Here is a 17,268-nt window from a genome sequence, read left to right as displayed (position 1 = left end):
AACTCATGAAAGAAGTTTTCCAGAATACAACCATATGGTTATATTCATGACCATGAGTATATCTACAGCAATTATGGTAACACTGCATAAAACGTGGGGTGGGGGGTATTAAAGATTGGAAAGACAAAGGAGAGAGATGAGACCAATTTCTGCTCTCTGCCAGATCCTGTTAAAAACTTGAGGTAATGACTGATTTGAATAGTGAAAACAGGATTGACATCTTTAGCATTAGTATTAACATTTTTTCTGCCAAAAAAGAGGTGTTAAACCTCCAACAGGTGTAAATATGGGTACCAATACGTAGATACTGTTATTCCAGCCAGGACACCCTGAGGCCTTAAACTGAGTGGGGAGTTTGGGTTTTACCTGAACCAAATCAATGAGAAAAAATCTCTAAGAAGAGGCTGAAAATTAGATATTTCATCTGAGGTTTCTGTTACCCACGTTCTGAAATTGCACAACGGTTGACATATAAGGTTCTAGCCTGAATAACTCTGCTGAAAGGCACTACTCAGCAAACACAACGCTGGTACAAAGCAGCCATTAAAACCGAAATAGTTGACACTACTGTCACCAATTTTCAGTTCTACAATAAATGAGCTGGAAAAAAGATAAAAACAAGCATGCTGAAGCCTTAAGTCTTAGGCAATTATGTGAAAAACTCAAGTTTCTTTAAACAAACAAAATGTTTCTGATTTTCACTGCTTTTGAGAAAGGCTTGAAGATATGTGTATGCGCAAAGGCTCCCACAGAAAAGCATCTAACTAAAAATGAGGCTTATTTTTAAACTCCTCAAATTTTTAATCTGATTTTATGATTGAGTTTAATACTATTTTAGAAAGCCTGGAGCTGCCACCGCTGAAAAATCAAATTCGTAACACTGCACTGAGAAGCATCCTCTTAAATATTAATTGTAGCTTCATGACTAACAAAAAATGAAGGGGGGAAGTGCACGCGTGTATGCGTGCGTGTGTGTGCACGCATCCATAAGGGGTTTTGCTTGTTTGTTTGTTTGTTTTAAGAGCTTCTTTAGGCCTTGTCAGTCACAAGTTGCTAAAGGAGGATCCTGCTAAATTTTGACTTGAAAGTGAAGCTCTTACTTTACCCTAGTAAGGGCTTATTTACAGCGAGACATAGATGTCAAATGGATTATCCGCTTGAGCACAGGATTGCAGGAGAGAATAAGGTGCCAGGAAAATAAGGGAAACATGCTTCCAGGTTCCCAAGGGTGCCAGCAGTGATGCTGAAGCACCTCTGGGATCAGCAGGCAGGAGAGCAATTGCACAGTACCACACCATTTGAAAAACAGCACGTGATCACATAAATAGAGACTGTATCATGAAGCACAAGGCAGTGTGCAATCTAACCTCTGACATTTTCTGTCACTAGAGGCCATAAGCACTTCATTAACACTGTCTTTTTCCACTGGTTATATGTAAATGTATTACATACTCAGACGCAGAAAGGCCAAATGGAAATCATGAAACTGTATTTTCCAGAACACAAGTACACACAGGAATTACCCCATTACTTGCCTGCCACAGATTATTTATGTCATGTGGCAAAAGCAGTATATCATATATACTTCCAAAATCCCAGGGGAGGAAGAAAAATGCTTTTGCAGATAAAAAGAATGCAGCTCCTGTAGGTTACCCAGTGAAGAACAGCAAAAAACAGTAAAGCAAAATCCCTTAAATTCACAGTATTAAAGAAATTATCCTGGAAAAGCTTAATAAATAGGATTCTTTTTATTTTTGTGAAATACTCTGTCCATAAACCATGTGCTGATTTTCTGATCCATGTGTCAAAACCTTAATTGGTCGTCCACAAAGTAAGGACTTCAAGAGTTACAGGCAAACGGCATAAGGGGTCACAGACAGATCTGAATCTGTTGTGATTTTCACTCTTAAAAATTCTGCTATGATGCCAGAGGCAGAAGACTAAATAGTAAAGAACTGAAGGGAATATTTTAACCTTTAGATTTCCCAGATGACAGTTCAGGGAAGAAGTTTTCTGTTTTTTTTTTAAACAACATACAGGTCACACTGGAAAGAGGTCTACACCCAGCAGACTCTGCCTGAGTATTTCCCATTGGACTTGCACAGTTGGGCTCTTAGTCTTGTGTTTAAGCCTCTAACGGCGCTCTCAGGAGAAAAAAGCTTTTGGCACACTGCAGCCACTGTGGCGCATACTATCCGCAAGCCTGTACGAACCTTGTTCACGTGTTACACTTGTTCTCCATGGAGAGGCAGAATCCTATAGGCCTTAGTCAAAATTTCTGCGCGCTTAACGGAAACGTGCCTTTATGATTCAACTGTTACCAATATTTAAAACACAATAATGAGGAAAAGAGTAATAGTATAAACCCATGTGAAATGGCATCCCTGAGGACACCTTGGATAGACGCTATTGTCCAGCAATGAATATAACTCAGTTCCTCTCTGGACCGGTGAAATGAATCGCATGCTCAGCAGCGCAGTCCTGAAGTCACCGGACAGGTGATCAGTGGTAACAACGATAAATTGCTGCCCTCAAACTAGAAAACACTACTTTATGCGAGGGATCTCAGAGGAGAACAACTCTAGAAGACAGGCCCCAAAGCAACTCCACACTGCACACAAATGAAGGATTTGAATTCTTATTTTGCTCTCTTACACCGGTATTTCAATTAAGTTTTGTACTAATAACTTCTTAGATTCCAAAAGAAAATGACACTTCACCAACACTTCTGCGTAGAATAAATATTCAGCTACAGAAAGCACTGATGCAATGACTTGTCTGAATGACCACAGTTAATATAAGATTTTGCTCAAGGGGGGAGGAATCAAGTAATATTGTGACCAGACAAACAGTAAACAGATTAATTCAAGAAAGGTGGATTTCATGTAATCAGCTTGTCTCAGGTGTATACAACCTGACACATTGGGCTCCTTCCTCCTGCCTTAGGAAGGTTATTCCATCTACTTACAGAAAACAGGCCGTTTAGTTTACTCGTCTTGAACAATCCCTTTGGGGCCTGACAGAAAGCCATCCGCACAGAACCGTAATGTCACTGCTAACTCACAGGGCTTTTGCACCACGCTGTATGGATCTTTAAACCCAAATCCAGTGATTAAAAAATTAGCAGTAAAAATAAAGCAAGATAAAACATTAGAAATATCATTGCCATCCTCTTACATTTTTCTCCTGAATCCTAATCTTGCATGTCTTAAAGACCCTTACTATGACTACCATATGTCTAAGTCACTACAGAAGCACCCTTTTTCCTCACAATCCTTAAGGACTTCATGAATTTATAAAAATATTTTTGGACAGACTGCAGTCCAAGAGACAATAATACACAGGCAATGTTCTTCAAAGAAACACAATAAATCCCCGGCTCATATGAAATGTTGGATAGCACTACTGAGCGTTCGCTGTTCAGTTGTGCTGTACGTGTATAGAAAGTTTGACACATCACAAAAGTGCTGGATTTACTGTACAGCGCATATAATGAACCCGCTGCTTCTCTTAAGCTCCAGAATTACGGAGCATGCCGTAATCCTAAATAATCTACAAACTCTTTCATGAAGGGATTTACTCTTACTACAAATGGAAGAAAAAAAAAAAAAGTCTGTAGGGAAACATAAAAGATCATCTAGCCCAAGATAAGATCAACTATATCTAAATACACACAGTTTCCAGGCACAGTGGGATCATAAATGTTTACTGGGACCTCTGGGATTATCACAGTAAAAATGCATACTCATTTTCTATAGGAAAAGATGAGTGCATGTGGCTGCTTACATACACATTCACTGCACAACTATTTTCGTAATCACTGAGGGTAGCACTTTTTCAGTAGTATGGCATTTCCCCTCCTTCTGCGGCCTTAAAAACTCGGGGGGCAAGGGCAATTAGCAGTTCTTACAATAAAAAACAAGTATACGATTTCTGATCATAATTCCAGGACATGCTGCTTGGAGAAAACAAATGGGAGAGTTCAGTTAAGAAGGACAAATCCGGAAAAACTGGGAGATGTGAAATGCTGACTCAGGGTTTCTGGGTGGAGACAATTATCCATTACTTTGATTAGTGTGTAAATGTCAGACAGAGGAAATCCACACATAAACGCAAACACATACACACACCATGTAAAACGCTACAGTCCTTTCTGCAACTCAGACTGTCTTCAACCACAGAACTGAGCATATTGAAATACGAATGACCTGCTGCCTGGGGGACACTGGCGTATGCAGACACAGCATACCTTGCAGTACAAGGCCCGAAATCCATCCTATAGTCCAGACTTTTTTAATTCAAAGGCATGTTACGGTAGCAATGAGATTTAGTATCAATGCTACTGTTGCAGCTATATCTTACGCTGCAGTGGCCGTTTTATCCTTAATCTGCTCTTAGCAATTCGCAAGACATACACATGCAATCCTAACAGAAAACATATTACATCTTTCCTATCTCAACTGATCTCAAAGGCAATATAAAAATTGATCTATACAATATAGAATAAGGAATTGTAACAGTACAAAACAAAAAAAAATAATAATTTTGGGGGGTTGATTTTAATTTATAACAACATAGAACTATCTGCCAGATAAGGTGTCCTCACTGAAGGCTTTCTTTTAATTAAAGGATGCAAAAAGTTTATAGAGTTTGAGTGAAACTTCTGCTAAAACCAGTTCAGAATGCACTTGAAATTTCACCTATTCGTGAGCAACCAAAGAGATGACAGATGGATTAAGAAAATTACCATACGACAGGCTGGGGGTGGGGGAAATCAAGAAAAGGTACAAACATCTCTTTTAATATAATTCAGATTTCATATAATTCAGATTTCACTGCTTATAGGAATTATTTCATCCACATCTTACAGTACATCCAAACCGAAGGAGACTCAAAATATATCAAAATATCCCATAACCTAATCCTAAGAAACAGCCATGCAAAAATGTTTTAGAGGGAAAGTGAAGCAGAATATTTAATAAGTAAGAGTGCAGAGGGAACTAAGAAAGCACAAATTTAGTTACGCATCTTGGATTTAGAGTCGATCATGGCTCTCCTTTGGAACGCTCCAGCAGTTCAAAAGAGCCTCAGAGCAGGTATAGATTTAATTGCTGAGGAAACTTAATGCATATAAGAATAAAGCCCAGGAACCGAAACGCCTTTGACGTCTAACGGGAACGCTTCTTGGTAGAGAAACTGGGCAAAACCCTCAAAGGCAGACAGTGATTTTAAGAGTCTAAGACCTAAAAAGGAACCAATGTTCAGAGGATGGATACTTATTTTTTTCTCAAAACTCACACATGTTTAAGGGTCCCACATTGGGAATGCCAGGACACGAGTCACTTTGGAATTACTTGGTTAATCATGTCCACTGCTACAATGTCTCCGGAGTACTATTTGGAAGTTAAGTTAAAGAGAAGATAATAATTTATTGAAATTACTGAGATCTGAGCCAAAACAAGAAATTTCTAGTTCAAATACTGACCAACCCTAACACTGCTTAACTTGACTTTTGACAAGATCACAGCCAAAGGTGGTAAAGTTTTGGATGTAATTAGGTAAACTCCTAATTAGCAGGCTTCAAAAAACCAGTTGCAATTAGAAGCAACTATTACTTTTGGCCTCTCTGGGCTCAAATAGTAATTATAGGTAATTAATCTTAAAAATATCTTACTTCTTATAGCGCGCTCCCAGCAGCACAGCAGGCAATGAAGGACAAAGCACCATTTTAGAGGCAAGAAAGGGTTGTAGTTTTTTCTTGTTATAAAACAATGGAGCAGTACAAGACCTGCTTTTTAATTTAACACTTACTCCTGTTAAAAATTTTCTACTTAATTTACTCACAGGAAGTCTGCAAGTCTGACAGAACCTTCCCATGGACAGTTCTAAAAAGCAGAAATCAAGCAAAGACCTCTTAAGGTAATAAAAATGTCATTTGGGCACATGATGAGAAGTTACCAAATTGGATCTTCTCCTGCAGCTGTCTTATTCAGAGTAAAATCTTCTATTTTATCTTTAAAATGCAAACAAACAAAGATGACCTCACAGTATTGATTACATTATCCATGAAAAACAGAATATGGTAAAGAGAGATTATGGTGTTTTTTTTCAATGGAGCAAAGAGTTTACTTTTTTTTTTTTTAAAAAAAAAGAAAAAAACTAAAAATAGCCTAATGCTTACTTTTTCTTTATGGGAAGCTTGATGGACTTGGTCATGACTGCCACAATCCTTTGACTGGTGCATGGCAGGAGACGGCAGAAGGAGAAACTATGGCCAAGATGATGCTCTGGCAATTGCTTACTCGTTAAGGGGGCAGCGAGGTGCCTCGGGACCAGAGGCACTCTCACAAGAAGGCAGTGTTCAGAGCTCTCCCTTCCTATGACATGCGAGTGAAAAGTCAATTTTGGAAAGAAAAGCTAAATGCAAGGGCAAGCAAACCAAAACATAAATACAAATACACATACAGATACACAAATAATGATAATCTTGCAGTTCTATGATAGAAAGAACAGAATAAATAGAGGAATAAAAGACATAAATAAAAGAGAGAAATAAAAAGCCATGCTCAGAACCTCCAATATACCTGCTTTTTGCAGATAATCTTGAAACCTTTAAGAAAAGATGTCTTCCTCCTTGATGGTTTGGCACTGAAGTCGTTCCTTACAGTGCAGATACTTGGCATATATTTCATCTTCTGTGTATTTTCAATCAAGGTGATAAACGTGTTTAGTAATTAACGCATCATTTCGAGATCTCTAAGCTACTGAATTTGCATCCCCACTTCCCACCTCCCATCCAGGAATTGTGTTTCAATATTTATTACCAGCCCACGAATCCTTTAGACAGGAGAGGCAGAAGAAGCGTCTTCACAGCTCAGGGAAAGACAAGGGCTTCCCTGTGTCCTCCGATTCACCAGCACCACACTTTGGTGCCAGCAGCACCAACAGGCTCTAAAAAGATCTTCCACTTAAGTTTAAATTCTCCTTAGCTTAAAGTATCTAGAAAGTGAGGAATAAAGGGAGGCTTAAAAGAGTTTGAAAAAAATGCAGAGAGCATGTACCAGGGGAAATAAAAACCAATATAGCTTGTCTGTATTCAAAGTGCACATCACAGCTCTAATGTTACTGCTAAAATTCATTAATAATTCAAAACGCATGCACTAGCATGAGAGCTCACTTCTCAGGGAAGAGTTTCCAAACCAAATCTAGTTTTTTTTCGGTCTTTAAACAAATAGAAAAACCTGACATTAAATCAAACCTTGAGCCAGCCACAAGACAAAGTAGATGGCAGGGGACTCTGCACCCAGCTCCGATTCCTCTCGAGTCTCACACCCACACTATGCCTAAAGAGGCCACAGCCTCCCTCCCCTTGGCAACACAGCACCCACCTCCCAATACGATGACTCGCGCTCTTCCATGTCAGTCCTTTTTGCCCCAAAGCTCTAGCTCCCAGTGGGTTCCCTGCTCACTCCAGGCTACATCTATAATTATTGCAGGACTTGGCATATAAAGAATTATTATTTAGTTTACTAGCATTTCAAAATAAAATCCTGAACTTACATTGTAAAAATAACATAGCTTGGTTTAGTTTTTTTGAACTACTTCAGGATGAAAAATGGGAACTTGGTCCATAATCAGTCAATTTAAAGCCTGACTGTTTAGACATGCCATATTTGGAGTAAATAAAGGTGACACTCAAGAACCATGAAGAGCATTTATACAGCTGCACTGAATATTAAGGTAACTCAGGAGAATTTTTATTAATATCTAAGCATAAATTACCAGGACCGTACAATAACGCCTGCCCAAAATGTGAGATATTCCCGTTGGAAGTTTGTTTTATAACCGTATTTATAAGCTTCATCATTCTTCCAATAGAACATACTTAATTTAAAGGCAGGTTCACAGACTCTAAACATACATAAAGTACATGACACTATATATTTTTATTTCCACCTTGTTATAATACTGGGTTAACTGGTGCTTACAAAAAGTCTTCCCTCTAAGTTATTACTGATGTAATTCTCAGTGTGGTTGGTGCCACTGGCTCACAGTTTAGTTAAGAGGTGTCAGCTCTGACCAGGACTCACAAACCAAAGCCCTGATCAGTCAGAAAAACATTTGATGGGGCTTTAAACACAAATATTTTGAGAACAGTATTGATATCAGTTTGATAGCACAATCTGATCAAATAAGGTTACTACAGGCTGCAGCCCTGAACAAGCTTTTCGTATTCTCGGGAATAAAACCTCTGAAAGAAGAAATTTAGGGTGGTGACAGAGGAGGTCTTGCAGATTGAAAATATGTACCATAGCAAGTAATTTAGTTTTTATTAATGTTTCTTTCATTCACACAGTAGAGGGGTGGAGAGAAGAAAAACTGCTTACCAGAATCAAACTCTGTTCTGTTAATTTCAATGGAGCTAAAAAAGATATATCCTTTGGGAGAAGGAGCCTTCAAGAGGCAGCAAGAGCATCATATGCTTCTTCCCTTAAATATTTTATCAAATACCCACCAGACCATGAGTGCACTACTAAACTTCTTCAAGATGATGTGTAATGAATGTATTCAATTTTATACTGCCTTTACCAGGAAAAGAGCAACTTGAATTTGAAGGATCTGTTGGCACAATAGCCAAAAGTGGAAAGTCAGGGGAAATAAATAATGGATATCTTTGCAATCCACAATGGAGATCAAACAGCTTCTTCACAGGAACACGCAAGACACCTGAAGGTCAGAGCCTTGCCTGCAGGACACGGAACCAGAAGCCCTCCCTGCTTACCCACACATGACACAGCAAGGGATAAAAATAACAAAACCAAAGTCTACAAACTTGTTTAAATGCCTTCTGGACATTATAATAGTACATGTGAGTGAGGATATGTGCATGTGTATGTGGCTACCCTTTTAAAACTAAAAATCTGTCTGAACCCCAACTCTTGGGAAAGTTTGGGTTTACAGGAAAGCTTCTGCACAGGTATGGCTCTGTTGCAAGTTAAAACACAACAAAACTTGGGTCTCAGATTAACAGATCTAGAAACATCCTCACTGATACACGTGCAGCTAAACAGACTGCACAAGGAATCTTGCCACCGTACAACAAACATTTTCACATGTAGTATCTAAATACCATTAGTTCAAGGGCTTTCTTCTACATGTCCTTGCCTTATGAGTGAGTAAAAGTGAGTGCAGTGATGAGCTCTTTCCCGAGTACTCAGTGACAATTCTTCCATGATTTTATAATGAGAGAACAATCTTGAGTTCACCACATCACATGCCCTTGTGTGAGATTATATTACTGAGTGAAGGAGATGGGAAAGGAGTGTTTTTCAAAGACTGAAAACCACCTGGAAACTGGATCCCACAACCATCACTAGCAAATAAACTCTCCAAGGTTCTGGGAGACAGACCGTATCTGGCAACTCTTATGCACACAGACAGACCTTAACCAGTAAGTAATCTCAAAATAAAGAAATGGGGGTATACAAATGTTGCAAGATCAGCCTATGTCCTGTCCATATTTCTTAACCGGAACTGAATGAAAACGCTTATACTACAGCGCAAAGGTACACACACACCATTGAAAAGTTCAGCAAAGGAACAAATAGATCACAAACTTGTAGCCCAACTTGCTACCCCAGAGTCACCAAGTCTGTCATCAAACCCCCAGGATCTGGCACAGGAACACTAACTAAACAAACTACCCTTTCGTAAGCAGGTGCAGTAAACACAAAAGGTAAATGTTCCAACTGATGTTTGCTTTAACAGCTAATACATCCACCGCCATGTCAAACCTCCACCAGAGAACAAACCCTGCCTCTATAAATCTCAGGAATCACATCAACATGAAGGCTGCTGGTTACCAAAGCCACACCAGCTTGGCACACTCTCAGATCTATGAGTGACATGTTATGTTCTATTTTAACATCATTCTTGTTAACAGTACGACTTACTATATATAAAAGTGTAAGAGTTTTAATCCTCTCTCCAACTATGAAACACTAGTGAAATAGGGATTATTTTTCTGGAGCACATGGATTCTTTTTAATTTTTTAATATATTTTAATTATACACATAATACATCTTTCTGTTTTTTCAGGTCATTAAACTTCGGGGAAGAAAAATTTTCCAACACAACGCTGTTCAGTTGCTAATTAGAACAGTTTTTATACATTTCTGTGACATACTGCTAAAGATGATTTATGATAGTGGCAAACAGCAGGAGGTCAATGCCAAAGTTAACAGTAGGGCTTATTATAGTCACTTTTAAGATTTACTTGTGTCATCAAATAGCCACTATGCACCAATAAAGACTTAAACTGCACAAACCTGCTTGCTGTATCTTCAATGTTAAATGCAGGTGGAAAAAATAATCTGGATTTCTGCAGGAGGTCAACTTTTTCAAATGTGAGTGCCAGAAGTCTTCACTTGCAGAGAAGAGCCAAGCATGCACTGATTTCTCTGGAATAATTTTGGCCTGCCAGTATTCAGCGTGTAAGTAAGAGATACCTATCTTAAGATATTGAAGCCTGAAAAAACATTCATCCAAATTTGCACGCAGTGATCTTTCTTATAAGCAAAAGAAAAAACACATGTAAGTGGGAACACTCAAAATGCTTCAGTAAACAGAACACCCAAGATTTGCCATTTTGTCCCAGATGCAGAAAAAACATGCTGGTTTCCATTCAGGAGTTGTTCTACATAAACTTCTTAAAATGTCTGAAGGCAAAGGGAGAAAATGGAGGCAAGAAGTCTCACACACTTAAAAAGGCTCAAAATATGATTTCCAGGAAGTATCTGTCGATAAAGGTTTGCCATATTCAGCAAGCAGGCTGTGCAGGTGCCCAGATCACATTACATGGGTATATAGACACTTCCCAGTGCACCGATATTTGGAACCGCATCCAAACTGGATATAAACGTCCCTTGGTTTTGGTGAGCACCTGCACGCACTTCTTCCAGGTTAGGTCCAGATGCCAAATTTAGCCAATTACCTGCAGCCTCTTGCAGAAACAAGACCCAAAAATACCTATCCAACTGAATCAACAGGCAAAAATTTTTCATTTGCTTTTAACGAGCATTTGTGGATTATATTCTACTTTTCCATTTATACACAGAGACGATCAGCTTAAATTAAAAGACATATATGGAATCAGAAAACAAATTTGAATAAATACGATCAGAAAAAAACTCTCCCCTGAGAGAGGCAATTCAGTAACCACCCAGTTTAGTAATGGTGGGCAAATTAACTTTTAATTTATAAAAGAAATAAACAGATATATATTAATGATTCCAGTAAAGTCAAGGGCAAGAAGGAGAAAGGAAAGGATATAATATGCTTTAAGAATGGTTTAGCAGCTAGACACATGAGGACATTAGAAAACCCCCAAACTAGACCGAAGCTGGTTGTTCACATACATTTCAGTACTACACCTCCAAATATGCCCGGGCGCGCACACCCCTCAGAGGCAGAGGGCAAGAGGGACAGCTCTCCCTAACCAACGAGCTCCCATGACCACGACACCTCCACCTCACATAAGCAATAACTCCTCTTTCTTCAGAGGACCGCTCACTCATCAGCAAAATGATGAACATAGGGACAGTGAAGGGATCTGCTGCAAAACTGTATTTTGCTATTTTTTGAGAGCTTCACAAAGCAATTGACACGTTATGTGAAACTTGCCCATTAAAGATGGCTCACTAATAGGACTGTTAGCCTTGCCTGCAGCAAGCAACAATTGTAAAATAAATAGTAAATGTGCTAGCAGCAATAGTGGTGTATCATGGAGAGACATCAGCTCTTCCATACTTGAAGTTATCCTTCTACTATAAAACCCAGGATGGATTTCTCCCTGTTTCACTGGAAGAAAACCAAGCAAACTGGAATTTCACAGGTGTGATCTTGTTCCAGGGAAGAGTTCTTCAGAGGAGTTAGTGGCAAGCTGGAAGCAAGACTGGGAAATATAAGAATCCAACAGCTGAGGTGAACTTACATGAATATTTTCCTAACTTTTGTTGGCATTGAGAAGCTTGGCCTAGAAACTCCAAATTTTGAAAATCTGTTGATCTTGGCAAGAGACTGTGCCAATTTTCAGGGAGTTGTGGCTGGAATTATTAAGTTAATAGAAGCAGTTTCCACATACATTATGAACATAGTTGCTTTTATATACCCACGTCCTTAAAGCAGCCCTTGCAACATCATCCCCTACCACTTTAGAAGGCAATAGGAAAGAAACCATGTGGAAAAGAGAGAGGGCGGGGGGGGGGGGAGGCCTTGGTCTGGAGAAGGGGAACATACCATGTCAGAGCAAGACAAACAGTCATTTTGGGGGGAAGTTAACATATCTGGAGATGGAAGACAGGCTAAAACAGAGCACCATTTCGTATGGTGCTATGGGCATGTCTGTCATAACCACTCAAGATGATTTTAAAGACAAAACCTGTCTTCCATGGCACCAATACGCAGGCAAACTGAAGCCGGTTTTTGTGATTTTTACTATCTATTTCCCTCTTTCAGAAGGGAATGAGTCAGGGGGCTGTCGTTTCATGTTGGTGCCTTTTTAAATAAAGATTTCTTTCTCTTTAAACACACTGCAAATGGATAGAATAACTGCAGACATTACAGCCCGCAGCTGCTCATGACTGCCAAGCTGCTGAAGATTGTCGTGCCCACAGAAGAGTTGAGAGTTGAGCAATCCCTCCCACACTAAACTCAGTGAGCAGGCTTAGTTTAAAATCACTGATGGAAGCAGGCTTGAGCTAAGCTGTCTAACTTCACTCAGACAGAGATCGGAGGGCACTGCCTCATTCCTGTTGCTTCTAGCAGATCTATGCACAGGACTGCTTGTAGCTGTGGCAGAAACACCTTAAACTACTCCTGTCAAATCCAGAGGAGGAAGGACATCTGGTCAGGCTTCACCATTTTTGTTTCCTTTGCAGTCTATTACAGTAAGAAATTTTATTAATTTTAATTATGATTAATAAAGAGACCTTTGAAAGCACACTTCCCTCCCCATCCCCTTCCCGGGAGTGTTATTAAATAAAACCAAAAAAGCAACCTAGAAGACGAGGACCCCCCAAAAGATCTTCTCAACAGGCGGCTTTGCTCACAAAAGGAACAACAAGAACTGAACTTCTCTTTACAATGCTTCTAACTCTTAAGACACAGCAGGAAAATACTAGTACAGGCTCAAACCACAGCCACCGTTGAAATGCAGCCCATCATCTTGGCTGAAAAGTTGGAGCTTGCCAAAGGCATTCAAACAGCAAACAATACTGCTGAGCTCATAACAGGAATTCCTGGCAGCCGATGCCTCCGCAGGCGGTAGTGATTCTGGTTCAAATACTTCCTCGACCACTGATAATAAGCTCCTACCACTTGCAATGCCAGGGCTTAACAGATAAGGAGGAGAGCATCTCCCATGCACAGTAATCCAATCCCGTTCTGACATATTCTTTTCTCGGGTTTTGTTTCTAGAATGCTGCTGCATAAACACAAACACGCATGCACAAAGACCTTGCCGTCTGAAGGGAGAAACTGGTGCCATATACAAGACCAGTGAAGCAATATGAATATGCATTGCAGCACGTTTTCTCCTCTACTGGTGGGTTTTTTGAGGGAGCAAACAATATCATCCAGAAATCACTGAGCTGGTCAGATTGATATTCCATTACTAAAACCCATGCAACTGAAGAAAATTGCTTAGTTTTTTTCAAGTGAAGAGCAGAATCTTGACTTCTAGCAAGAAGATACTTTCGATATACTTAATCACTATTCCTCTTGTTTATTAATGTGCACTAACATAAGTAGCATCACATCTTCCCAATTTAAGTAGGGAATCATTCCACTTTGCATAACTTAGTGATATGGAGATTTTGTTCAAACAGTTCAAAGCATATATATATATAAACAAGCCTTAAAATTTACTAAAAGGCAGTGAGGCTATGTGATACAACTGCTGTACTGAGATACTCCAATTACCTGTGAACGAGTCAACTTGGAACAGCGCTACAGCTAAATTGCAGAGCCTGGAACCTGCCAACAAACTAGCCTGGGCTGAGCCCCATGTTCAGGCATTGACGGTCAGTGTCTGGAAGATGCTGCCTTGCTCGGCGTGTACAAACCAAGTCTTCCGGTGTTAGTTCAGTTGCCTGCACTGCAACGTATAGTGCAGGAACATGCCAAGCCCCTAAGGATTAAGCTTTTGCAGCTAACACACCTTGAAGTCATGCTTAAATTCAACAAGCTGCCTTTGAAACTGATGCTAAACATACTCTCTGAAGTTATACTGGTATGAATTAGGGACTTCTGTAGCTAAACATATGGTGAGTTCTTTTGCCTAAATGTGTTCAGTGTTAACAGAAGACCTGGGAGAGACACCAAGGACTTTGGACTCCCCCTGCTTGGTGTTTAACTGAACATTAAGATGCCCTGTATAGCAATAAAGTAATGCTTGCTTTGTATTAATAAATTGAATTTTGACACTTTAGAGACAGCAGAGGCATCACAGATAGACATTCACCAAGAACTGTTAAAAAGGCAGCAGAGCTAAGGAGAGAAGGAAGCCAGCAGAACCTACTAATCGATGCTGAGTAATCCAGCTAAGACAATCTAGCCCAGGAGACATGTGCCAAGAGAGGCTGAGCCACAATTCTGTTCCTGCTAACCAAAACTTGAAAACATTTACCCAATGTTAGACTAAAATAAGTGTATCACGCAGAACCTGGCCTTTCATTGTAAAATTAAAAATTTAATGAAGTACTCTTAAAAACAAATGCAATAATAAATGTAATGTATTTCCACAAAATACCAGTGAATTTCTGGCACTACTGCAATCTGTAATGCTCATCCTATTACTGCAGAATTGACGTCAGCTATCTTTGCCATTAATATAGCTTTTGCCTGGTAAACCAATAATTTCCTACCCATGCAACACTTGTCTTGCTGGCCAGACACAGATAAGGTAAAAGTACATTGCTGTTGAAAGCAAACCAAAAAATCTCTGGAAGAGAAAAGCATGCCAAAATGCACCTAGTTTTGTTAGTACAGTGCTAGGATAAGAAGAGAACAAATCCATTTTTATACATCTCAGAAAGTTAATTTAAAACAATCTCCTAAGGTGAAATGCCAAGATATTAATACCCATCACACTATGAGACCATATTACAAGTGACATAAACGTTACAAAACAATCTGAAAGTCGGCCAGGCTGTTAATAGACAGCATTACACAATTACTGACACAGGCAGATAATACTGCATTTCTACTATGCAAATTTTTAACAGTGAATAGATTTTGAAAGGAGTTTACACCCACTACCCCGTCAGATGCAAATCAGTAATTCACTATTAGGTGCCAAGCTGTCATTTACATGTAAGTCACTTCAGCCTACTGCTATTCTCTAGTCTACTTTACTTTGCTATCACAAAGCAGCCACCAGTGAATGTCACTTGATTAAAATGTATAAGCCCTATATGGACCCATTTTTCAGTCTGTAAGCTAATACTGCTATTGTAGTAATAGCTTTCATTTGTTTTGCCATTAATACTGGTCTCCTACTAAGGAAATACTGTAATGCCCTAGCCGTTCAGATTTAGGGACCAAAGCTCTGTTCTTAGGATATTTCTATTCACATTACAAAGTTATTACACAGTGGGAATCTACCAGAAATCTTGCTTAGAAAAAGGAAGGAACACGAGGCGTGAAGCTGGTATTTAGGGCCTGATTCACCTTGTTTAAGCACATGCTTTGCTTTAGGTCCACAACCAGCTAAGTGTGCACTTGGCTGAGCAAGGCTGTGGTTCTGCGTACATTTCTTCAGAGGCAGCAGTGGTCTAAGCAGAGACGTGACCTTCCCCTCCCTCCACAAACACACAGCACGCTTGATCACAGTGCCTCCCATGCTGCTGCTGCCCACCATTCTCCTCCCTGCCTCACAACACGCACGTTGTGAGACAAAACAGCGCAGGGACCTGATGCGGCTGAACGACCAACGTTGCTCTTGCTTCCCGTGCTATCCTTCCCCGTGTATTTTCCAGCCAGATTACTCCCGACTACAGCAGTTGCTGTTCTGCTTGTGCCAAGGGGGGCAGCACAGAGAACTACTGAGCAGGAGCAGGGAAAGCTGCAGGTACCAGCAGTGACACACAAAAATGGGAGCCAGACTGCACCAGCTCTTGCTTCTAAAGGCTTCCCAACACAACATGTTTCAGGTTTGTTAGCAGCACAAAAAATTGTTGAAGACAATCTGTAAAGAATATATTACCTGGTTTTACTTCTGCAATTACTTTCTGCCTCTCATAAGCACAAATATCTCAGCATGTTGACCATGTAACTATACCTGCCATCCGTAAAAAACCTCAAGAATTGTTTAACCCACAAAAGAATTCAATGACTTGTCCTCAGAATGTTTTAAGCACTAATAACATGCAAAAGTTACAATCTCTCTGTAGCATGCACGTTATCCTGGAGGTCTGCTAGTGCATTGCATGCCTCTGTTATCTCTGAAGGATGGAAGAGAAGAGAAAAATCAGAGGACCGCACAATGCAAAAACATCTATGTGTATACAGAGACCTGTTCAACACCTACTCCAACACAAAACCTCTCTCTGAAATGCCTTAAAGATTAGTGGTGCTGATTCAAAAAATTAGTAGAAGACAGAACGTAGGGATGTAGATTAGTCACACTATTTCTGTTCACAGAAACTGAAAATAAAGAAACATATTTTGCTTCAGAAATATGAGGACTGCTCCTGTTCGAGTCAGCAGCCCATCTTCCACAGACTTCAGTAAGCACTGAGCTCTTTGCACTGGTGTCCTCTTAAATCCATTATTTTGTCTAACTTGGGGGAGCGCGGGTGTGGGGGTGTGCGTGGGGGTGTGCAAATGCCTACATGAACATACAGTGCTCAGGAGAATGGACCTACTTAGAGCCACTATGTGTGAATAACAGCAGAAATGAATCCTGAATTTTTCTTTACTGTTTCTTTTATTCATGCCCTGCAACAGAGCTACTCCATCTTGTCTCTCTAGTCAACGGTGCTGGACCGCCCCCAGGGATGAATTAATTTCAATAGGACCCAAACTCCAGAGCACACCTTCTCAGCAGGAATTTCCAGAGATTGGAAAAAAAGGATGCATAATTCTGTTTGCAAAACTGTCAAGTAAAGAAACATAAAAGGCTGTAAATAATTCACTCTATATTTCAGGAAATGTTTTACAAGTGAAAAGGTTGTAGCCTCTTTTTGGCTAAATGGCTGGCAGATGCT

At 39.8% G+C, this 17,268-nt stretch overlaps 1 protein-coding gene across 6 annotated transcripts in view; it reads right to left on the bottom strand.

Annotated features, from left to right (window-relative positions):
• The window catches only part of ARHGAP32 (Rho GTPase activating protein 32), a 280,782-nt gene that overhangs the window by 130,244 nt on the left and 133,270 nt on the right, over positions 1-17,268 (bottom strand). The gene's annotated exons all lie outside the window — the stretch shown is intronic.

Source organism: Dromaius novaehollandiae, chromosome 21 (genome assembly GCF_036370855.1).
Source record: "Dromaius novaehollandiae isolate bDroNov1 chromosome 21, bDroNov1.hap1, whole genome shotgun sequence".
Taxonomy (NCBI): Eukaryota; Metazoa; Chordata; class Aves; order Casuariiformes; family Dromaiidae; genus Dromaius; species Dromaius novaehollandiae.
This window is presented reverse-complemented; position numbering and strand designations above follow the sequence as displayed.